This window comes from Adiantum capillus-veneris, chromosome 26 (genome assembly GCF_014529385.1).
Source record: "Adiantum capillus-veneris isolate H3 chromosome 26, ASM1452938v2, whole genome shotgun sequence".
NCBI classification, from domain to species: domain Eukaryota; kingdom Viridiplantae; phylum Streptophyta; class Polypodiopsida; order Polypodiales; family Pteridaceae; genus Adiantum; species Adiantum capillus-veneris.
In genome coordinates, this window is record NC_140956.1 from 46,174,154 (window position 1) to 46,199,567 (window position 25,414).

At 41.2% G+C, this 25,414-nt stretch overlaps 1 long non-coding RNA gene across 2 annotated transcripts in view; it reads right to left on the minus strand.

The window, feature by feature from the left end:
• Positions 1–15,399, minus strand: part of LOC147423366 (uncharacterized) — a 55,942-nt gene extending 40,543 nt beyond the window's left edge. The window contains exon 1 of one of the 2 annotated variants that reach the window (XR_015186606.1): positions 15,079–15,399. This is a non-coding gene — a long non-coding RNA (uncharacterized LOC147423366). The remainder of the gene's footprint in view (positions 1–15,078) is intronic. The other variant, XR_015186607.1, reaches the window with a different exon arrangement.
• Positions 15,400–25,414: the final 10,015 nt, after the last annotated feature.

A 25,414-nucleotide genomic window follows, 5' to 3' on the forward strand; every position in this document is an offset into this window, starting at 1 on the left:
GATAAACGCAACAAGAACTTCATTCTTACTTGGTCTATGCACTAAGAAGTGAATTAGGATAGCTCAAAGATGTCATGTCATGTCTTTGCTAGTCACTTTCCATGCAGGCGCTATCAAGTCTCATTCTTTCTTCCTCCATGAAGATGATTTTTGCTTTTTAAAAGAAACCTAAGTGTTGTGTTGGGTTAGGGAGACTTTCATTGTTTTTCAGGTGCATGATAGAGACTTACTTTAAATGTTTATTTCACTTTCATTTCATATCCTGACATGTTTTACTTCTTTTACATTCTATTGTTTTAGAATGTTAAAGTGAAACTTCACTTGCATAAATCTAGTAAATTCTATGGATACACAGACACATATATATATATATATATATATGTATATATATATATATATATATATATTAATGAGTTTTTTTAATTTCACATTTCATTTCACGGCCTCACATTGACTTGACTTTTCTTACATTCTATAACTTAATTCTAGTCAATATTTAGGAAAGTCTCTTTATTAAGCGACCCTCGACTGAGTTTCCTTCCCACAAAGAAGCGAACCGAAAATACTAGCATAAATTTAAAATTTGTAGGATTTTTGAACTATTTTCTCACATATTTCGCCAATGTTTCTTCCCATTACCATGGTTTGCAACCGAGTAGTTTCCATTTTCAACCGGCTCAAGGCTAAGCTGAGGTAATCCTTTCTTAAACACTGATTCTACTTAAACTCAACCTAATGATCTTATCACATTCTAATTATTTTAGAAAGCCATCGTGATTCTTTTACTTGTTTTTTTGCAAAACTATTAAAACCCAAAATGATTACATGAACTAGCCTTGCCCAAAATGAGCCAGGGTATCTACCAGCCACAATCCAAACAACCTTCCATGCTTAGGATTTTTATAGCAAATCCGGAGAAATCCAATGCAATAAAACACATACTATTGGTGGATGTTGCCTTTGAAATGGAAAGTGAGTAGTGCGAGGGTGGGCAAGGAGGTGGCAGACGAGAGGGCAGGCAGTTGATACCCAAACAAGAGAGGTCAAGAAATTGTATTTTCTTTAATCCCACAGCATTATCTGGTTAGGTCTGAAGGCCCCATACAAATTGTGATGTCAAATGCTCCTAATTTGAGGTGAATGACTTTTGATTGCTAAAGTGGAGTTAGAATCTATGGAGATTCCACCTAATCTATGAAAAGTGCCGGCCTAAAATTTGGGAACTATAGTGTCCACAAGGCCTTAGGCCTACCTAGTTTTCATTGTCTTCGATAAAATTATGACCCTCTCATGTGCCTACAATTTTGAGAAATTCGTTAAAGCTTAGAATCTTAAGAGATGCTTCGTGATGGAGGCGAGCAAGGATAGAAGGGCAACGTGGCACAGTATGCAGGTAGGGGTAGTGGTCCACATGTGGTAGGCCATGGACGAGGAGCAAGCCACAATATGTAGGCAAGGGCATTGTTCAACTGATTGAGGCAGCAAGCCGAGCAAAGGCGCAAAAGAATGTGTGGGTGACTAATATATTTTTAACTTGGAGAGTCTACACATAGCACGTGAGCTAGCATGACAAAGCGGTTTATCTCAGATGACGCTTGATAAGCGTGGCATGATGAGTTTGGTTCCTCCTCCTTTGAGCCTGCATCAACAGTTTTATAGAGGATTACTTCCACAACCAAATGGAAGCTTCACGGTTTATGGAAAATTTGCTATAATAAACAAGAGAGGGAGTAGTAGGCCGGCTCAATTCTCTTCGAGGTGCTTCATTAAGGGGAATCAAAGGAGATTCTTGCTTTATTTGAGGTGGAAAAAAAAGGGAGCTGGCACGTGGGAGGGAGAGACAGGAAGCATGAGAATTTAATGGGATATTTATTTTTTTACTATAGAACCAAATACGGGGCACCAAATGAGTTTTATTCATAAAAATAAAGAGGCCCTTTTTTTCTCTCTGTGACTCCTGGCAACAAGGGTTCTGTCTCTCCCTCTCTCTTCTCTCTCTCTCTCTCATACACGACAGTGTGGACAACACTCTCTCTCTCTCTCTCTCTCTCTCTCTCTCTCTCTCTCTGCGCAACAGCTCACAAGTGAGAATAGACAGAGGGGAGGTGCAAGGGCGAGCAAGCAACGATGAGACAGGGGCGGAGGATCATTGCATTTTTCAGTGTATGCTTCGATGCATGTGTACCAGCTCAAATTTTTGTTTGTGTGCCCTTGCGGTCGTGATTTGTGTGGTGAAGGCATTTTAGCACACTTGTGCTTGCGATAGTCTTGTGGAGGCATTGGAGCAAGGACTTGCAGGCGATGGCCTTGCGAGGAGAGAAACAGGTTTTGTCTCAAAAGGCACAAACGAGCGTCGCTTGCATCTCTACAGCTAGCGATGCGTGGGGGGGGGAGAGAGAGAGGGAGGGATATTGCCAACAGGCTCGTGGGCAATGGAAGATGAGAGAGAAACATAAAGGGAGACTGATCAACTGCAGAGAGATAGACGGAGACAAGGCGAGGGAGAGTTTGTGGACTGTAGCGGTAGTCTGCATGCTAGCCCTGATCGTGTGAGGGTGATGGATGGCCGAGAGTTGTACACAGAGGCAGCCATTAGGAGGGCCCAGGGGAAGAGGTGGGGGGGTGAGGGGAGATGACGTGATGGCGACAACCAGTGCTCCTTTCCTTTAGGTTTCGAAGATTCGATGCGAATCTTGAAGATTAATTAATGGGTTTCACAAGGTTGCGCAAGTAGTAGTAGGTAGGTGGGAAGAATAAGCCATTAGTCGAAGTTTGTGTGTGACAACAAAGCGTATTTAAATTCAGTTATTGTGCATGGAAACATCTTGGCAACCAAGGAGCATACATCTTGGCAACCAAGGAGCATGTGGAGCAACGTATCTTTAAAGGGGAGCATGATGCATCCTACCGAGACCTACAACGCTCTTGCAGCAAAAGAGGAAGGGGAGCCTCAAGACTAAAGAACACGGAATCTTGAATGAAGACCCCATCATGGGATCCACGGAGGAGAACTCCACGCACAAAAGCAAAGGCCCGCGATGCTATTCGATTTTTAAAAAGTAAACTCATACAAATTTATTAAACTCGGACATCCTCACCTTAAACTCGGACAAGCATCAGTATATGTGAACACGCCTTCTTTTCAATGAAATGCATACGCATGCCCGGTTAGAGTACGAGGCTACTACAAGACCCATCTAGGTTCGAGTCCGGGGGCCGTCACCCGCCGCCAAATTTTTTGTCGTCGTCAGTTGTCCTCGAGATGCCCGCCCTCAATCCCTCGTCGCTTGTCGATCCTATGGCTGAGGGGTCATTTAAGACCCCGTGCCATTTATTCATGAGGGAAGGGGAGGTTGAGCTACAACCCATGCAAGAAGAGAGGGAGCTGAGGTCGACCTCTAGCCCATGAAGGAAGAGAGGGAGGGGATGTGATGGTAGTAGTAGGAGGAGTAATTGTAGCAAGAGTACACAAGTGTTAAGAGAGGGAGGGGATGTGATGGTAGTAGTAGGAGGAGTAATTGTAGCAAGAGCACACAAGCGTTCGTTCATGTATAAGCATAAAAGTCTGAATTTCATTTTCCACAGAAGATGCCTTTTTGAAGTGTTTCATGAGGAAATAATGGTTAAATGTGTAGGTATAGTATACTCTTCGTTGGATGTCTTGTCAGCAACAAGAGGGGGAGGACAGGTCACAAAAATAGCAAGAGGACGGAGGGAGGGTAGAGGAAGATATTGAGACGTTGTTGTAGCCAAGACAAGGCCAATAATTTGTGGACATCTCGGTGCCATGAGTTGGATGCGGCGTTTTTGTCAGCAGGTAAACACAAGGATCATATCAAGCTCACTTCTTTTTGGCTTTCTAAAAGAAACCCTTAGTGTTGTGATGGGTTAGGGAGACTTTCATTGTTTTCAATGCATGATGGAGACTTACCTTTCATTTCACATACTGACATGTCTTTACCCTTCTTGCATTCTATTGTTTTGTTTTAGAATGCTAAAGTGAAGCTTCACCTTGCATAATTTTAGTAAATTTTACACACACATATGTTTTTGGCCAAGAAGGCCATAGTAAAGTGTTAGAGAAAAACGTGCAATTCTTTCACCATCAAATGGTCACCCTCACATTAACTTTTTTAAGTGACATTTCAAGTCATTTCATGTCTTACTATATTCATTTGAATATTTTCATTATGAAAATGAGCATGTGTGTGTACACGTGCATATCTCTCTCTCTCTCCCTCTCCATTAAAGTGTTGAAGAAATATCATTTTTGGCTTTCTAAAATAAACCCTTAGGGTTGTGTTAGGTTAGGGAGACTTCCATTGTTTTGAGTGCATGATGGAGACTTACCTTTCATTTCACATCTTAACATGTCTTTACTTTTCTTACATTCTATTGTTTTAGAATGCTAAAGCGAAGCTTCACCTTGCATAATTTTAATAAATTTTACACACATACACATGTTTTTTTTGCATTCTATTGTTTTAGAATGCTGAAGTGAAGCAAAATTCTAATAAATTTTATACACACACACCTATATTAATTAGTTCTTTTTATTTCACCTTTCATTTTATAACTTCACATGGTTTTACATTTCTTGCATTCTATAGCTTGATTCCATTCATAGTTAACGTTTGCAAAAGTCTCTTTTATTAAGCGGCTGCTGGTCGAGTTTCCTAATCACAAAGAAGACTAGCAATTTTTTTGAGATTTGCAAAAATTTTGGACGACTTTCTCACATATTTCATCAGTTTTTCTTTCGTTTACCATAGTTTGCAGCTAGCTAGTTTTGATTTTCAATCGGCTCAAGACTAAGCGGAGGCAATCTTTTTCCAAACACTAATACCATATTAATTCAACCTAACAATTTTATCACTTTTTTATTATTTTTGAAAGCCGTCGTGACTCTTTCACTTGTTTTAGACATATAAAACTCCTTTCTTGAATTTGCTAAGAGTAATTTTTAAACTTTTGATTTATTTTTCAGGTTTTTATATTATTTTTCTCTATTTTGGGGCAAAATTTCTCATTTTCCCCTTACTCTCAATTGACATTTTTGAAATTGAAAACGACACAATATTAAGCTGAGACACATTTTTCATGGACACAAGGTCCATTAACATGTCAAATGTGTTCTAATAATCATTTATTAGAGGAAAAAATGATGCCTTCTTGAGGCCATCGTGAAGTTTTCACCTTGTTTTTTCATTTTATTGTTTTAGAATGCTAATGTGAAGCTTCACCTTGCACAATTCTAATAAATTCTATACACACACACATATATTAATTAGTTCTTTTTATTTCACCTTTCATTTCACAACTTCACATGGCTTTACATTTCTTGCATTTTATAGCTTGATTCCAGTCAGTGTTAACGTTTGAGAAAGTTTCTTTTATTAAGCGGTTGTTGATCGAGTTTCCGCCTCACAAAGAAGAAAACCGGAAATACTAGCAAAAACTTTGAGATTTGTAGCTAGCTAGTTTCGATTTTCAATCGGCTCAAGACTAAGCTAAGGCAATCCTTTCCCAAACACTGATTCCAGTTTAATTCAACCTAACAATTTTATCACTTTCTTATTGTTTTAGAAAGCCGTCGTGACCCTTTCACTTGTTGTTTAAAGACCTTGTCTCATAGAAAGCGATGTTTGTTATGCACATTATTATATTGGTTTAATGCAATGTGTTATTAGCTTTGTTGTGTGATGGAAAGGATGAAGCACCTCGCATGAGGCATAGAAGTGGATCCCTCTACTTCAAGGAGAGACCGAGGGAGACCAAGGCACTCAAAAGAAGAGAGGATTGCTCCAACAAAATGTAGTAAGCCTAAAAAAATGCTAGAATTGAGTGTGATAGTGTTTATAGGTGAGTCCAATATAGCCATCACTTTGTTTCCAAGGCAAAATCGTTCCTTGAGGAGGAGGCAGTTACTAGCATCTGCTCGATCAAGCGCGATGGCATTGTTTTTCACCTTCACTTCTAGATGGTCATATTGATAATGGAAACATCCATTGTAGCCATGAACAAGAAAATAAAATAGTACCTCGCTTGGATACCGAGAGTCCCATCGTTGCAAACATTTTCTGCCGTGCCACAAATTAGAAAAACATGCATACCTTCCATGGACTGCTTGGATACTGTATGAAGGATATGAATCAAATGCATTATGAAAAATTTTGTTACAACATTAGTCCAAATGATATCAACAAAGGGCATTCAGTTGTACATACAACAGTACGAGGTGACGAACTTAAAATATGGTATTCTTGACACATATAAATGTTTTTTATCATGCACTAACGTAATGGAAGTTTAACTTACAGCACCTAGTTGGTAATAGCTTCCTCTCAATATTGTACCACATGCTTAGGTCTAGCAAGTATTACCCATTCTCATCTTGAATAACACCTTTCTAGGGTCACGATATACCGCTAAAGAAGATTTGGGCACTATGGCAGTGCATGATTTTTCCTTCCACAACCACATACCAAGATTTCATTGACATGTTCATTCTTGATGAAGCTTACACAAATGAGCAGCCTTAACTTGACTAGTTTTTTAGAGAATGACAAGAAACACATAAGTTCATTCATGCTTCTTTATAGTCATATGTACGAAGAATTGTAACTCAAATTATAAATTGCTTTTGCTTTCGCTTCTACATGCACAATGATCACGTAGATTTGTCAAAGCCCCAACAAGGAGCTCTCACCGACGCTACACTTGAACAAGTGCATGTAAGCAACTCACCATCACATGCCGATCATAGCTTAGATGGGAACACTAAAGGCTTGAAGGGCAAGAAAACCACTGTTGTACAAGATAGCAATGACAAAAATGATGAGGATATAGGCACTAATTTTATTCTTCTTGTTACTAAGAGAGGAATTACTACTATTGCTAGTTAGAATGATGTACATAAGCCATCTTGGATTGCTATTAAAATGTGTTGTGTGCTTTCTTGCTACTTGTTCTAATATCCTTTGTACTATTGGCAGCTTCGATAATGAAGAGTGTGCAAACGTGATGCGTGTGCAGAGAGGAAGAGAGAGAGAGAGAGAGAGAGAGAGAGAGAGAGAGAACAAAGGATGTGGGTGGATTAGCTCACCACAGCATGTGAGAGAGAGCCCCTTATTCTTCTATGTAGTAAAGAATAAGATGTGTACAAGTGATGGGCGATCGGACGTCTCTGGCATGTCTGACCGGGGTAAGAGGCACACCGCCTTTACCCCAAAAATTTCCCACTTAAAGGATAATTTACTGTTAAGTGGTACTATTATAGGACCTAGCACTATGTACAATAGGTATAGGGAGGAAACTCATCTCAACCTATGTCCACTAGCTCTTTCAAAGTTGATGCATGCCATTGTATAGGCCCTAGCGGTGTGCCAAAGTATACATCCCTGCTACAATCACCATGCATATCCTGCAGGTATCCTATAATGACTTGCACTACTCCACACTAGATTATGCTAGTATCAGCCATCGCTTGATTGACAACCCCTGCTGCAAATGCTCCCACTGTAGCTGCTATGTTAGGTCTCGACACTAAGAGGCTGTACATGAAAGTCCTGAAGGTTGATGATAAACATGTAATCTCTGTCAGCATATTTGTGCAATTGCATCAACACCATGTGCAATGATCTCTGCCAATCTATCCACACCAGGTATCTCAACACTCACTGCATCCTCAAAGTCCTGAAGTTTGATGATAAACGTGTAATCTCTGTCAGCATATTTGTGCCAATTGCATCAACACCATGTTCAATGATCTCTATCAATCTATCCACACCAGGTATCTCAACACTCACTGCATCCTCAGCACAACCATCCATGCATGGACGTGTCAATCTTGACTCAAGGGTAGTCGTTACTCCCTCATGTCCATAGGGACTATATCCACATGTCCTAGTATCACCATATTAACCTCTAGCATGAGCATGTCAAAGAAATCCATATTGCTTATCTCCATGGTAGGAGGAATCTCTATTTTAAGAGGATCAATATGATGCGTCTCACTAGAGCATGGCTTCTCTAACTCTACATCTATAGATATATCATGCACAACACTTTGGAGCTCATCTGTGCGAGAGAGAGAGAGAGAGAGAGAGAGAGAGAGAGAGAGAGAGAGAACACAAAATGTGGGTGGAGTAGCTCACCACAATATGTGAGAGAGAGACCCTTAAGGATTCTTTTATCTAGTAAAGAGTAAAGTGTGTATAAGTAATGGGTAGTCGAACGCCTCTGACATGTCCAACTCGGTAAGAGGCACACCGCCTTTACCACAACAGATGGAGTCCTCAAGTCCTCAGGAGAATGAAGAAACCCAACCTCCAAAAGTGCAAGGCCTAGAGGAGGATGCCATGATGGAGAAACTTTAGGAAATACTCCCACAAATGACGTGGAGACATTGCAGAGGACTCTATGCCCCTCTGCACATTCATCAATTACTCCATATATAATGTTCATTAAAACCATGATAAATGAAGATGAAATAAATGTAACGCATGTTCAAGTCGCCCAACTCAAGGAGCAAGTGCAATGTCTGCACAGGGAAGCTGCATCTCTTAAATTGAAGCTAAATAGACTGAATGCTATCGTCATTTGTTTAATTAATATGATTAATAGATTTCATGATTGATTATTATCCAATTTTCTCCCCTCCAATTTATTTACTCTCTCCATCATTATTCCCTGTGTTGCATAGTTTTGTTGTGTTCCGGATTCCATTCTTTGTGCACCAAAATAATGACTTCCTCATACTCCGCGCGAACTTCCCTTTCCCTTTATCTTTCACATTGTGTTAACCTTATTAAGATACTAAGGAATCTTGGCTTCCAAATGGGGTGGCTGCCCTGTTAGCCGATGTCATTTGGGGCCCTGGATGATGTCATGGCTTAACACGAGCATGACAAGACCTTGTAACTATTTGGGTTGATTAATATAATTCACCCACAAATCTGAGTTTTTCTATTTTTTTAAAAAAAGATACTAAGGAATCTTCATAAAAATGACTTTTTTAAACTCTTGCATATCTTATTTTCCGTGCACGCGCACACATATATCTGCCTTTTCAATCTCCCTCTTCCAAACGTGGTACTGATTTCAAGGCTGTCCAATGGCGTGCAAGGATATTTAGAGCTAACAATAGGTTTTTTTCCTCCACTAAGACAATATAAGAAAATAACTTTGACTTTTCTCAAGTCGATGCTCATCAGAAGAGGATCAAACAATGCGATGGCCTTGCCCCTTTGCCAAGATTGAGAAATGCTATAATCTTTAAATTTTGCTCCATGAAAGAGCATGAAAAGAAATTGGGTCAAAGGTAAGGAAAATGAATTTTGTCAAATAGTAAACAATGCTAAGCGGCTATCGAAGATACAATATTGGAATTTGGGAGAGATTAAAAAAAAAAAAAGCAATGCTCTTTGAATTAGAAATAAAACCACTACAATAGTCCAAGCTTTTACAAGGAGGCAAAGCAAGCTATAAAGAGACATTAAGGTGTGTGGCGAGATGGCCTTGGTGTGAACCCATGTCGTGTGTGCCAAGAATCGAGTTGTAGTTTCCTTAATCAAAATAAGTGGGTGCTTGCTCCAGGGCAAGGCAGCTCAGTTTAGTAATCGATTAGTTAACCAATTGCTAAACTAACCAATTGGTTAGTTAACCAATTGTTAGTTAATTGGTTAGTTAAAAAGCTAACCCTAGCGATGTTGTAGTTACCTAACACCTCGGTGCTTTCGGATTGCCCCCTACCCTGTGAGATGACCTCTTCGTTCATCTCACCCGCGCTCAATGCCAACACTAGATCTCCCAACATTTGGGCATCGGGCGGGCTACCCCATCACTCTAGTGCATCTTAACTCCACGGCCGCCCACGCAGGTGGAGTAAACGGGTTTCACCAGTAGAATTACTCCCACTTTAACCATACGGGGCCATTCCCTTGCGATGAAGACCAACTTCTGCATGACAGTATAAGCAAGCGTCAAGCAACAAGACAGGCGCGCGAGGCAAGATGTCGGGTTCTTCATACAGCCACCTGCTCTGCCAACACACCAACAAGGCTACATCGTGGGGTTGTTGAAGGCATTACCGCTGCATCCGCCTATACTATTGTCGCTCAGTCTTAACCAGGAGGAAGCGGAAGCCCTCATGCAGGAGGCTCTAACAAGACTCCAGACGGTAAGCCTCTCGTCATTTTACCTGTTGTTCAAGTTTGCAAAACCCAGAACGATCTAGACAACAGAGCCCTTTTAGGGTTGCTAGCTGGGCTGCGTCCCCCTGCAGAAGTTCTAAGAGTCTGGATTAGGAATCAATGGGGTGCGATAGGGGCAGAAGTAGAGACCATTCAGGCCCTGCCCAAGAATCAATACGTTTTTGTATTCAAAAATGTGACATGGCCTTCAGGGTTCTTAGCTTGGGACATTGGCTTCTGCGTACTTCCCTCTGTGCCTATTAAAATGGTATAAGGAATACAATGCCAAGAGAGGCGCGCTCTCGCACTTCCCTGTGTGGGTAGAGTTCCCAAACCTACCATTACACTTTCACAACCACCTTAGGGTGATTGGCTCTCATCTCGGTAAGGTCCTAGGAGGGCATCCACGAGGAGACTACATCCCTTCCTGGCACCCTCAAGCCCTGATCAAGATGGACATCTCAGAGGACCTCCTAAAAGCTATGGTGATTGCCCTTGATGATTTAGAATGCTTTGAACAACCATTGATTTACAAATACCTGCCAAATGCATGCTTTCACTGTGGAACTAAAGGTCACTTCGTTCGGGACTGCCCGATCAAGAACCCTAAACCAGAAACAAACCCAAACAGCTCTGATAAAAATGAGCGCAATAATCAAGCACCAGCAGCAGTAGTCCCCCCTCAGACTACCAAAGTGCCACGACCTGCCTACAGAAAAACAGGCAAACAATAGAGCTAAACCTAGGCAGTCCAACAAGTATGCACTACTAGTCTCACTTCCTAAATGGGAAGACTCTGAGGTGACAGACTCGATTGGGCAGGACTCCGAGGAGGAAGAAGACACAGAATCACGGCTGGAAGAGCAAGTTAACAGAGCAGACAAAGACACCGCCATAGATCTTAACAAAACATCTAGCAACAATGATCACAACAAAGAGAATGTGGCCCCTAGCCATGTAGGAAAACTCAAGGCAGGCCCCTCTCCAATGGAAGTACAAAAAGACAACAAAAGGAGCCACAACTCAGTAACTCAACCATCTCCTAGGGCCCAGAGCAAGAACAGAAAAGATAGAAGAAGTAACAAATGAAGCTTCTCTCGTGGAACATAAAGGGGTTGTCCGACCCTAACAAAGCTAAGAAGATCAAAGCATGGACGCAAAACTACCCGGTGGAAGTGATAGGCCTCCAGAAGTCAAAATTGCAGGGTAGGAGCTAAGGCAGAGGCTTCAATCGATATCCAAGGAGAATCAATGGTTTCACTCCTCACACAAGTGAGGATTAGGAGGAACTGCCATGGGGATTCCTCTGAATTGGAAAATTAATCAAACACTATCGTCTTCAGGAGAGTTTTGGGTAGCACTAGGCATAGAGACCCCTATTGGCTGCCTTATGGTGTCCATCTATGCAGGTGGCCCTGTCAAAGACAAGACCAATTTGTGGAGACAACTTGCCCAACTCAAGGGACTGACCATTTTGTTGGGGGACTTTAACATGGTAGAGACCATTGAGGATCGGTATCTAATGAAAGGGCAAACAATGGCAGGTGTAGAGAAACAAGAATGGGAAAACCTCAAGGAGCAACTAGACCTATGGGATGTTGGCACACCTAGAGAATTTAGCTGGCAAAACTACTCAAGAGGTAATCTTGCTCAAAAGGCTAGACTAGATAGATGCTACCTAAGCACGCCTGTGGCTAGACAATTTAACAGAGTTAAAGTAGCAACCACACTCACCTCCTATGCTTTTGATCACTACCCCCTAATCATCACCTTGGATAACAAATGTAACATGATTCGGAACCACTGGTTCCACACCGACCCATCTCTGTTTCGGTTAGGGGAGGTGGAGGAAAACATCAAAGCAATATGGGCTCAAGCCTTCTCGAAGGGGTTCACACCAGCAAAGGCTTGGAACCTGGCTATTACCAACACTCAACACTCCCTAGTCTCATTTAGGAAAAGGGTAACAGAGATACGAAGGAAAGGGAAGGACGCTATCTATAATGAACTCATAGAACTTGAAGCCTGTAGCAATGAGGGAACTATTGTTCAGAATAAAATAGCCACCCTTAGGCATCATTTTAAGACTGAAGAAGTTACTCTTCACCACACCGAAGTTTTCTTTCGGGAATGGTGGGCACGGAAGTTGGACAAACCCTCCAAGGCTATGTTCAGAAGCCTCAGGAAGAAGCATCAAAGAAAACTGGTCCCAATGTTGGTAGGGGCAAAAGGGAAAGCCACTTCGAAAGAGGAGAATCTAGAAACTGCAAGAGAGAACTTCTCACAATTGTTCAGCCCACCAGAAGCGCAGGATGAAGTTATCATACTGGCTAGAAGAATCATTCGGAACTGCAGGAAAAGAGTTGTCCCTCCACATCTTAGTGCCCAACTTGACTCGGAGCTCTCGTTAGGAGAAATCAAAAGAGCCATTGATGCTCTTAAGCCTAAGAAAACCCCGGGCATTGACGGCCTCCCTACTGAGTTCATCAAACCTTTAGAGATTCTATTGCACCAATCGTGCTCATTGTATGGAAAGAAGCTGTAAAACATGGAGCCCTCCCGATTCAACTCAACATTGGTATCATTAAGTTGCTTCACAAAAAAGGCCCGAAAGAAATGCTATCCAACTGGAAACCACTAACAATGCTAAACTCTGCCTACAAAATCTTTGCCAAAGCCATAGCTCTCAAAATTGCCCCAGCCCTTGCTGAGTGGCTGTGCTCCGAGCAAAAAGAATTCATCAAAGGGCGTAGACTAATGGAAGCAATAATAGCAATGTGGGAAGGAATAGAATATGTTGAAGAATCTGAACAAGACTACGTCTTCGTCAAGGTTGACTTTGACAAAGCCTATGAGACAGGCTAGAATGGTCTTTCATTCTCAATTGTCTAGTAATGATGGGATTTGGCCCCACAATTGTAAGGTTTGTGCAAACGCTACTTGGAAATGCCCAAGCTAGAGGGGCTATTAATAATGGATTGTCAGACACATTCCCACTCAATAGATCGGTAAGACAAGGCTGCCCTCTAGCTCCTCTCCTATTTACCACCTCAGCCAATTCCCTGAATTGGTTGGTAAAAGAAAAATACTGCAAGGGAGCCTCAGAGGTATCAAGCTGCCAAATGGGAAACAACAATGTCTCTCTCAATTCGCTGATGACACTAATGGGCTAATGCAAAATGATGATAGCTCTCTAAAAGCCTTTTGGGAATGTCTCAATACCTTCTGTACAGCCTCCAGTTCCAGGATTAACCACTCCGAAACAGGGATCAAAGCCTCTCGGTCCCCTTTGCCTAGGTGGGTGGATGAGCATGGATGCATAATCATCCATGATGGAATCGTTTTCAGACTATTAGGGATCCCATTTGGATTCAAGATAACAATGGCACCAAGGTGGCAGTGGGTCATGGACAAATTCCACACCAAACTGAATAGATGGATGGGTTTTCAAGCTAACTTGGCTGGTAGGGCAGTAGTAATCAAACACTACATCTCTTGTTATGTTCTTTTCTTCCTCTCATGCTAGAGACCCTCGGATTTACAACTTAAAGATATAACTAGAATATGTAGGAACTTTCTATGGTCGGGGGACCCCCTTAAAAAAGGCCTAGCAAAAGTTAGTTGGGAAATCTGATGTCTTCCTAAAGATCAAGGGGGACTAGGCCTCACTAACATAAATTTAAGGGTAGACAAGTTAGCTGTAAAACTCATCCTCAGATCCTTCGAGCAACCAGATGAAGAGTGGGCCTCGCTACTATTTTGGGAAATTCATAAGTTCCATTTCCGAGGGATGAAGGGAACCATAAACCTACCATGGTTCACTGTGTTCTTTGGACCCTTTGAAGTCGTAGCAAAGGGATCAGACCTTCTTAAATCATTGTAGAATGCCTGGAGTAGATACAGAAATCTACTAAGAATTAACTGGGAGTCAAAATATAGATGGCAGCTCAGAGCAGCAGAGTCAATGTGGTGGTCTCTCCCCCCTCTCCCCTAGCTCAACCAAACACAGTTAAGGTCAGCCAAAAGACTACACAATAAGGGAATTATCACCTGGAGAGATGTATGGAACACTACAGAGCACAGGTGGAAGAACGAGACTAAGCTTCTCAAAAGATACCAGTTGCAACCATGGGAGCTAACTCTTATCCATTCAAGGACGGCCATGTTTCTAGAAGAGAAGGAGTGGACACAGTCGGAACAGCCAAACCCGTCACCTAAGGCATTGTACTGGGCAGGAGGGGGTGCTCTCTCCAACCCTCCCAACCACCCCCCATCTCTGAAAGAACAACTTCATGTCACTCTCAATAGAAAGTGGCACATGGCTATAGATAGACGGTAGTGGAATTTCAAGTTTAAAACCCTGTGGCATCATGATACCCCGGCCAAACATTCGGTACTGCTATGGCTCATCATGCACAAAGCAGTGTGGATGGGCTACAAAATGAGGTCTGCAGACATGGGAGCAGGGAGTTGCAAGAGATGAAACCGCGATGAAGAAGACATTCCTCACCTTTTCATTAATTGTCCAGCTAACAGAGAGATTATGGCCCCTATCATAAGTTTATTAGGGTTCACCCCCAACTGGAAACAACTCGTGCTAGGAGACTCTGTTGCTCTCTTCCCTGTAGTCTAGAATAGGATCAAAGGAGAATGTTTTTGGATCATATGGAAGGAACGGAACAACTGTTTTTTTGATGAGGCGTACCAAACTAAAAGTCTGAGAGTACTGTTCTCCCATTTTTCTGTGCAGGTCAATCATTTGAAACCGGAGCGATGCAGAATATACCAAGCAAACTACAAGGTTCTCATGGAATGCATAGGATATTACAAGAGTGCGAATATCAACAAACAACAGGAGGTACTGCTGGATGGATCTTACTCTCACCTGCAGAAGATGATTGATGAATGCAAAGCTGAGGGAGAGAAGTTGAAGAGACATCTCGACAATGGGATAAGGCTAATTACCCATTTGCAGGAAGTAATCAGCACCTTTCTCGAGGGAAGCAGCTTGGGTGGTAGTCCGTGAAGCAATGTATGTAGGCACTATAGTGGCACAGAGTATCGAGGTGTATAAAACTCCCCAATCCATTTTTGTAACAATCTCAAAATGTAAATCGTACTATGGGTACAAATAAACTCGGAGGAACCAACAGTTTGTAACGCTATGCATTGTAATTTTGTTCTCTACTTAATATAAAATTCTCACGCCCTTTATGGAAAAGAAAAGGCACGTTGAGTTTGGTCCTCTCTCTCTCTCTCTCTCTCTCTCTCTCTCTCTCTCTCATAACTAAATGTTACAATATTAAGCTATAAAGAGATATTAAGGTAGATATTGAAGCATAAATCACTTTGAAAGACGTATGTTGTGTCTCTCATTGGGTTATTGTGAGTAAGAGTCCACGCTTGTAAAGATGATTATGACACGGAATATACTTGATTGTAACGTTCAGTTGTCGCATTCTGAACTTTCTTCAATATCATACTTTTTAAGCTTTGGTGGGTGCATTGTGTGATTCAATCAAGATGTTGAAACGTGAATAATGCATCCCTTATAAAGCTACAAAGCGCTCATATTTTGGCTCAATGGCAAGGAAAAAGATGGGGCCTTGATGAAATTTGAAGTGAGGAATATAATTATCTTGGCATGACAAGCCATTGTGTTCGTGTTTGCTTTGACAAAGTTAGCATGCAAAAGAACATGTCACAATCATAGAATAGCTCTGTTGGATATTAGTTGCTCTGTTGGGTATTGATTGCTATGTTGGATATTGATTGCTCTGTTGGGTATTGATAGCTCTATTGGATATTGATTGCTCTGTTGGGTATTGATTGCTATGTTGGATATTGATTGCTCTGTTGGGTATTGATAGCTCTATTGGATATTGATTGCTCTGTTGGGTATTGATAGCTTTGCTTATTGAATACCCCGAGGGCCAACACACCACATTCACACGTGATGTTTGCTACATCTCAATGTAACAAATTACAACACTGGTGCTCACATATCTCGTTTGTAGTTAAATTGCTCAGTGGAAAAACAACAAACTTGTTTATTGGCTTTCTAAAACGAACCTTACTGGAAAAGGGAGCTAGTAGGCATACATCTGACTTTTTCATGTGAAGCATTTGAAAAATAGAAAACCATAAGCACGCGGGAATGTATTGAGAGAGAACAACAAACTGCTGCTATTACCCAACAGAGTGGGCTCGATTAGCATGGCTAGCATATCTTGAAGTTTTTACATAACAAACCCATGGTAGGGCTCTTCATACAAAATGTACTCTATTGTTTTTATGCATCTGGGCTTAAAAAGTGTGAACATTGGCTAGGAGGATGCTAGATCTTTCTTGGGTTGATATGTAATTCTTCAACTCATGTGATACTTCATAATGCCAATCATCTAGGTGTTGGGGGTTTCCAGGTTCAAATTCATCCTCCCTACCCATATTGATCAGCTTTGTGTAGCCCATAGCAGCTTCCTTTAGGATTGTCGTCCATCTTCACCAAATTTTGTCAAGTTCTTGTAAAGAAGGCAATTAGGTCTCCCCAATCTGAAAAAATTAAAAATCCTTCCAAAACATCTGGAGTGCATAAGTGAAGGGCGAGTTTAGGAAATGAAAAGACCATGGAGGTGGAAAGTCAAAAGACTTTTTGTGTGCATATAAATAGAGATGGTCAAATTAGCTTGATATGATCCCTCATACACAATTCAAGTTCTTTGCCAAGTATGAGGGTTCATACCAGGTCTGAACGCACCAAAAGAATTCAGCTCTCAATTTCTTCCAACATAAAGAGAGAACGCCAGTTGAGGCACCCAACAACCATTGTTTCCAGGTAGGAAAAAAGTCTAAGGAAAAAACCATGGGGTCTATGATAGGTCTGTTGTGGGGAAATTGATGAAAAGGTGCCCAATATCTTCCATGGTAGACTTGTATCTTCCAATTATCCAAAGCAACAATGATTTCTCAGGTTCGATGTTTTTGTACTAGAGAGAAGAAAACTTGAAGTTCTACTCCCTATCATTGAGCACCGACCTTCCATCTTATGTTGAGCACTATATGAAGTGTTGGGAGGGGGTATCCTTCATAGCCTGGGGGTGTGAGAGTTTGAACCCCACTACCTAGGTGAGGCCTAGGGGTGAGGGGGTCCAAGAGGCCCAGAGTCTAGATTAGGTAGGGGAAAGAGTGAACATATTTCTCTTACTATAAAAATCTACGACAGTCAACGATTCAACTTGGTGTAGAGTTCACCATCTGAGAGCCACTCATGAGTGGCTATGGATCAAATTTCCCTCAGTCTTTACTACTTTGTTCTGGAGACAATATGAGGCCTTGTGTTGAGAGAGAGAGAGAGAGAGAGAGAGAGAGAGAGAGAGAGTGCATGTGTGTGTTTTGTGTGTGTGTGTGTGTGTGTGTGTGTGAGAGAGAGAGAGAGAGAGAGAGAGAATGGTCGTGAGCAGAGTGTGGCAACATAAACGGGTATTGCGCAGAGAGTGGGGGAGAAGGATTTATTGCATGGTATGCTTCCCTATGAGGAGAAAAAAACCACGCCCCCCTAAGAAGGAATTTTATGAGGATTAGAAGCCCAAGGCCAACTATCAGTTTAAGGAGAACATCCCACGAAAAGAGTGGAGATTCCTAGCCAATCGAAGTGTTCAGACAAAACAAGGCAGTGGCACATGTACCTGTGTGTGTATGTGTTGTGTTTTGTGTGTGTGTGTGGGGGGGGGTGGGGGGGTGGGGGATTTAACAAGGGTCACGAGATCGAGTGCGAGAAGCATTGTGTGTTGGAGAGCCCAATTAATATTAAGATGGCTTTGAATCTGCTGCCAAGAAAAAGATGAGGCCTTGATGAAATTTGAAGTGAGGAATATAATCATCCTTGCATGACAAGCCATCGAGTTTGTGCAAAGTTAGCATGCAAAAGAACATGTCACAATCATAGAATTACTTGTTGGAAATCGATTGCTGTGTTGGGTATTGATAGCTTTGCTTATTGGATACCCCAAGGGCTAACATACCACATCCAAGTCACAACACTAGTGCTCACATATTACGTTTGATGTTAAGTTTCTAATAAGTGGAAAACCAAAATTCTTGCTTACTGAAGAAGGGAATTAGGCATACATCTGACTCTTGCAAGTGAAGCATTGAATGATTGGTTTTGAAAAGAAGAACCACAAGCGCTTGGGAATGTAGTGAGAGAATGTTGTCACATCCAAGTCACATATCACTATTACCCAATTGAGTGGGCTTGATTAACTAGGCTAGCATATCTTGAAGCCTTATTGAACAGACCCATGAAGTTTTGGATAAGTTCTCATGATAATTCCCACATTGTGACTTACCTCAACATCATGATTCATGAGCTTCTGTGAGGGAGGCACTATATACCTAGCTAGGATGGGGGGGCTGGTGGTCGCATGCCCCCAATCGTACCTAGCTAGGTATCCGGAAAAGACAAAAGACGTTGAGTGATTCCTAGGAGGCTTTGAGAGAGTCCCCATCATGTGACAGTGGCATTGGTGCCATTTGCAAATTGAGAAAGAAAGCTACACATGCATCACATGGACCATCTAATGGTTTATGCCACACAAGCTCTAGCTACACAAGGAATGTTGCACACCACAAGTTTGTATACGATAAAGATCACATGCCCAACGAGTCTCCCCCTGGGATTTGGACTAATGACCATCTACATAGAGAGCACTGCCACACAAGCTACTCTACTGACACAGCTTATGCCAGATAGGCTACAAATCATCTCAACGGATCATGATATCACAAAAGCTAAAGATCCCTTGTGAGAGAAGAAAGCTCTGTTGACTCACAAGTGCTTTCTACATGAAAGGTGTGAAGCTCTCTAAGTGATGAGGAAAAATACAAAACTTTTCAAAAGAATTCACTCGCTCACTACCAAAAATGGCTCTCTCTGTGTGTGCCAAGGATCACAATAAGTTTTGGATAAATTCTCACAATAATTCCCACATTGTGACTTACCTCAACATTATGAGCTTCTGTGAGAGAGGCACCGTATACCTAGTTAGGTACGATTGGGGGCAGGGGACCGCCGGCCCGGTGGGGGAGCCGGTGGTCCCCTACCCCCAAACGTACCTAGCTAGGTATGCGATGCCTCTTGAGGAGAAGCTCATGATGTCATGGATTGTATGAAAAATACTGAAAAAGACTTTGTTTTTCCTACATGAGAAAATTTCTAAGTCTTCTTGTGGATTTATGTTGCAATTTGTGGCATGCTACTGAGATTGTTGAGAGGGCAAGCTTGGGATAGGTAGTGACCTCGTGTAAGGCCAACAAGACCAAGGTATTGGTACTACAAAAAATGGCATGTGCCGCGTGCCAAATGGGTGGGGTCGTGTGTGCCAAGTGGGTGAGGTCATGTGTGGTTGACAACTCAGCAATGCAAGTGTGTACTTAGGTGATGATAGGTCCAAGACTAGTTAAGTGAATAGGTAGCTGGGAGAGATCTATGAGCAACAAACTATAACTTCAAGGCACAGCCTCCAGATGCACTTGCAGGAGATTGCAGACATGCAAAGCCTAGGGCTTGTAGTCATATGAAAATTTGGCAAAGGCTCACAGATGACAAAGCAAGGGAGTGGGACCTAGCCGATGATAGGAGCAATGGGTAAACAATGGCACAATGTGTAGCTTTTATGATTGAATAGATTATAGGCATGACCAACTTTTGGATTAATCGATAGATGTACATATTTGATAAACAAATTGTAAGGCCAGAGCATGCACCAAGTCACTTGAGCGCTTTCACAAAAGGCCAAAATGGTTTCAAAGGGTGTCCCCCACCACACCTTCAAGGTACACATACACTTTTTTTTAAAAGACCCTTTTGAAAATAACTCTCCACACACACCTAATTATAGAATTTAGGGGTACTTAAACTTCTCTTAATCTAGATCTTAGATAATCTACAAAGAGCTCTATCTAAAGGCTTCAAAGAAATAGGCACACAAAGGGGCAAAAAAAGTCAAAATTACATATGGATTGAAGCATTGCAAAGCTTTTAAAGCACATGACTGTGTGTACACACACATTACAGATCTCAGTATTAGAAGCGATTAAAACTCCAATTATTGATGCAAATTACAAAAACAAGAAAAATTGAAGTAGATTTCACTCTAAATGCAATGATCTACACAATAATAGACAATAAAGGGAATAGACAATGCAATGATATGTGACAAAAATAATAGACAATGCTCAATTAGTGATCTTATTAGGGAATAGATGCACCTAATCAATTGCTTAATCAAACACTCAATGACTCAATGGGCTAGTACCATGAACCTATCCCACAATCATAGGCTGTTTAAAATGAAGGATTAGTGTTATCTAGAGAGAGGCTAAGCCTCACAATTTTACAAACAACATTTTACCATCTATTTGGCAGCGACCATTAACATCCATTACCCAAAAAAATTTATTTACAAACAACGTTAGTTGTTGCTGATCTACATTCCACAATAATTTTTTGCCAGCATCTTGTTGGTTTTAGCGACAAAATGTCAAAAAGGCTCAGTAGGTATATCTTTACGAGGTCGTCTTCCAACCGATTGTATATCCACGTATTTGAACTAGCTTAACAGCTAGAAACTAGAATATAAAAAATCATTCTTAAAAATCTTATCGTGTTTGTTTCATTGACACAATAACACAAAAGATTTTGTGGTATCCAAAACTGGCCCAAAAACATCACTAACACACAATGAAAGCCAATGCATAGCATTCTATGGTTTTGCACCCACTTCTTCTACAGGGTAAAATTATATTGCCATGAACCATATGCATCAAGGTCATCCTTACCTTTTTTTTTTTACATTTAAGCATTCCTCTTCACCTATTACATAATCACATGAACATCTTTCCATTACAAAGTTCTCCATGTGATACAAACTAACATCGTCTTTTTTGTTAGTAATTGAAGATGCACTTATCAAAAGGCGTTCAATGTTGGAATATGGATTGTAGGGAAACACACACAGCTTGGAGAAGACAAAGGAAGCTTAAGGCACACAACAAAGAGTATAATACTTACTGTGGAATGGAAAGATAAGATAGCCCTAGAGTGATGGGCGTATAATCAATGCACGAGAGAAAAAAACTCCTATGATGGGAAAAATGCCCTTGACGGTCCTAAGTGTGCTCACACACATCACTACCACATGAATATGGTAACAAATCCCCCTTGGGAGTGATGCGGTGAATGAGAGCTGGCACGTAGAGTATAGGGAAGTGCCATGCCCTAAGGACATGATCATTCCACAAAGGGGAGTAAGCCCAAAGCTTTGTAGAAAGCTTTGAACTTCTCACAAGACAATGCCTTTGTGAAAAGATCTGCAAGGTTGTCCTGTGTTGGCACATAAGCCAAGGTGATCTCTCCGGTTGAGAGCCTCTCCCTGAAATAGTGGTAATGCACCTCAATGTTCTTTGTGCGAGCATGAAAAACTTGGTTCTTTGCAACTACCAATACGCTCTTGTTGTCAGTGTAGATGGTATTGGTAGTGTCCTCTCCAACACCCAAATCAACCATAAGGAGTCTAAACCATACACACTCAATCGTAGCTGTGAAGACTGTCCTCTTCTAAGCCTCACAACTAGAAGTGGTGTCAAAATATCTAATATCTAGCTTTACCAAATGATTTTCTCATATTAGATTGATCATTTAATATGGGAAGATAAAAGGGGAACAAGAGTTAGGATATAGATATGTGCTTCTAGACCTATCTTCGCAGGGGACCAAAAGGAGAGATGTTTACATCTCAATAGGGGTCCAAAAGGAGATGGTCTACCAAAGAGCAATGTGCACTAAGTGATTCTAGACTTATCTCAAGAGGGGACCAAGAGGAGAGATGGTTACATCTCAATAGGGGTCCAAAAGGAGATATTCTATCAAAGAGCAATGTGGATATAATGGAGCTTAAAAGACCTTGGGTTAGCTTCATTAAAGCCTCCAAAGGTTAGTGTTAAAAGTCCTTAGACCTAGCACCATTAGGTATTTTAGACCTTAGGAGCTTGAGGTGCTTAATGACTAAGGTGCTTGTCGTGCTTGATGAACAAGGTGCTTGAGGTTCTTGTCATGTTTAATGACTAAGGTGCTTGAGGTGCTTGTCATGCTTGATGACCAAGGTGCTTGAGGTGTTCAAGTCAAAGATGAGCCTTAAAGGTAAGTGCATGAGTGAGAACACTCACACACACACTCAAGGCAAGCCCAAGACTCAAGAGGCATAAAGGATAACATGTCAGGGACCTAGCAATATTGCCCTAATAATGTGCATGAATCCTATTGGATGACCTATAGGGAGGTCCAATGAGAACTTAGATTCAATGAAATAATTAAGATATTTTTCTCAAAGGGGGAAAGGAGGACACTTGTCCAAATGCTACAATTAAATAATTCAAATCTTTCTCTCAAAGGGGGAAAGGAGGACACTTGTACAAATGCTAGACCCCTTGCTTGTTATGACTAGAGCCATTCATTGGCTATCCCAAGGCTTGAGCCAATAGGCTTGTAGCAAGAGTAAAGTAGAAAAATTAAATCCCTCTCTCTCTCATATACTCCACAAGCCACACACACTCCCCCATTGTGTGGTATGAAGGTTGAGAAGTAGAGAGCCTACACCAACACCCCTTGGCTATGGAATGCTAATCCAACCAGAGTCATGCTCAAAGCAATGCTTATCAATTTCTCCATCTTCATTATCACTATGGTAAGCTATGCTCTAAGAGTGATTATATGTGAGGATACTACTTATTTCTCGTATAGATACAGCTTCTTCTCTTCATCTTCCTCACTTGCTGCTAGCTCTCTCCAACTTTGAAGGTGTTTGAGGTCTTGGGATTGAGGTCAGGAACAAGTTAATGTTTTTGCAAGTTAGTTACAGGCATAATGTTGGCGCATGAATCTTACCATCTTCATGGCATCAACAAGGTCTCAAGGAGCACAAAGTATGTATTATACCAAGTCTTTCTTCAAGGGAGAATCTATAATAAAAAATCATTTTGGAGGGGGAACCGCCGGCTCCAAGTAAATCTAGTCCTCAACTGTTGTCAATTTCTCTAATTCTCTCTCTCTTTCGCAAGTATTGTTCATGCTAAACTAATAAGAGATAATGTTCATTTTGCTACCTTCAATCAAGTACTCTCCTTATGTTCATGAAGAATCCTCTTAAGGAAATTCTCACTATTGTTACTTTAATTCCGCTATAATCCATTTTATTAGCCATATTCCGATACCAATCATTACATTGGTATCAAAGAAATTTGTTTCTCTTTTCTTGCTTAAGAAGGGAGGTCCTTAATTTTTCTATGGAAGGTTGGCGTTATTCATTGCGAGAGGGTAAGTGGGACAAGAATTTATTATCTTGGTTGGAATGAACTAAGTTTGAGGTACACCGGTGGGAACTATAGAGTTAATAATGGATTCTTTCAGGCCTTACCTTTGGCTTAACCATTATTGAGCTACTAGCAAGCTTAGTAGGAACCATAATCAACAAAGCACTGTTAGACCCTCTTTGTTACTCTTTTCAATCAACAGTCTCTAAACCATGGGTATGGCTACTTGAGAGCTACTTTTCAAAAGTTAAGAGTAGCAGCTAAAGTTTTGGGGTTGCCAAAGCACAAAGTAGCATATATATAAATTTAGTTAGCATGAATGACAATAATAAAGAGAGTAAAATGAATATTGATGACTTTGATTTTGCACATAAGAGTGCTATTAATCATGCCCTTGTGTTTGTGAACTATCTTGTTATTAGGTTGCAACAAGCCATGGGCAACCCCGCTTTACAAGCCAAAGTTTCCCAACAACTTTGCACCCATGGGATTCTCCAAACTCCCCAAGAATAGACAAAGCCTAGGAAGCCTCTTGTAGAGACTTCCAAAAGAAGACTCTCTCTAGTGAGAGAAGAGCAAGAATCCTTTGAAGAGAAAGAAGTGAATCTCCAAGTTTTTTGAAACATGTGACTCCGCAAAGACGGCGGTCAAGACGATCCCCAACTCCTCCCAAGAGGAAAAGATCATCATATATTCCTTCTCCTCATCATTTTGAGATGGAAGAGAGGAATCAAAAGAAGAAAAAAGCAAGAAAGAGGTCACCATGTTCTTCATCTTCATCATATTCCTCCTCTTCTGATGAAAGTAGCGGTTTTTCTTCTAGAGAGTACAAGAGGAGAGGCATCACAAATTCTCTGCTGCTTGAAAAAGGTCCAACAAGCTTAAGAAGTTCAAGGAGGGAGGAAAGAGCATCTCTTTTCTCACCTATGATGGCACATTTGGTGCTACGGACAAAGTTTTGACCCTCATTCAACAATTTGATGTGGCCTTTGGAGATGAGGGCTTCACGGAGTCCTCTAAGCTTTGCCATATAGCTATGCATTTCCAAAAGTCTGTCAGATTACGGTGGGCTAGTCTACGACCTAAAGGAGAAGCTCCAAAAACATGGAAAAACATAAGAGTTTATTTCCATAATGAAGCATTTTATTGCAAGCGATGCCAAAGACAAAGTACTTACCAAATGGCAAAGTCTGAAGCTATCTCCCAATGAGTCTATCCACAAGTTTGTGGCAAGTTTTTGGATTTACATCTCAAAGCTACAATTTATCAAAAGATAGACTTTGTCAAACAAAAGAAACAATTTTGTGCAGGATTACCTGAAGATATGGCCGAGTACATCAACTCTCAAAGGCCTAGGACTGTCACTGAGTGATTCACCATACTATGGTCGCTTCATGAATCAATTTCCATCAAGGGGCTAAAAGAAATTTTAAGCCCATGGAAACTAGAGACCGAAATGAATCTAGAGGGAAGAATGATCCTCAAAATTCTTCCAAAGGCAACTCTAGCAAACAACAATAAAGCTAAGGAGAAAGGAGTCTACAAAGGCAAGAATCGACTTTCTCTCGAGGAGCTAGAACATTATCACAAAGATGATCGATGCTTCAAGTGTGGGGAGAAAGGACATGCCTATCGTGCTTGCTCCCAAAGAAATTTGTGCAATGAGCCACCTATGGTTGAAGCTCCAAAAGAGGATGCTCATTGCCAAGGATTTCTCCTTTCCTATGCTTGGAAAAAGGTGCGAGAACATGATGCCTTTATTTTGTTTGACCTTGGTTCAACTCATAGCTTCATATCAATGGAGTTGGCCACCAAGCTCGGCATACAATCCCACAAGATTGGAGATTCATTGA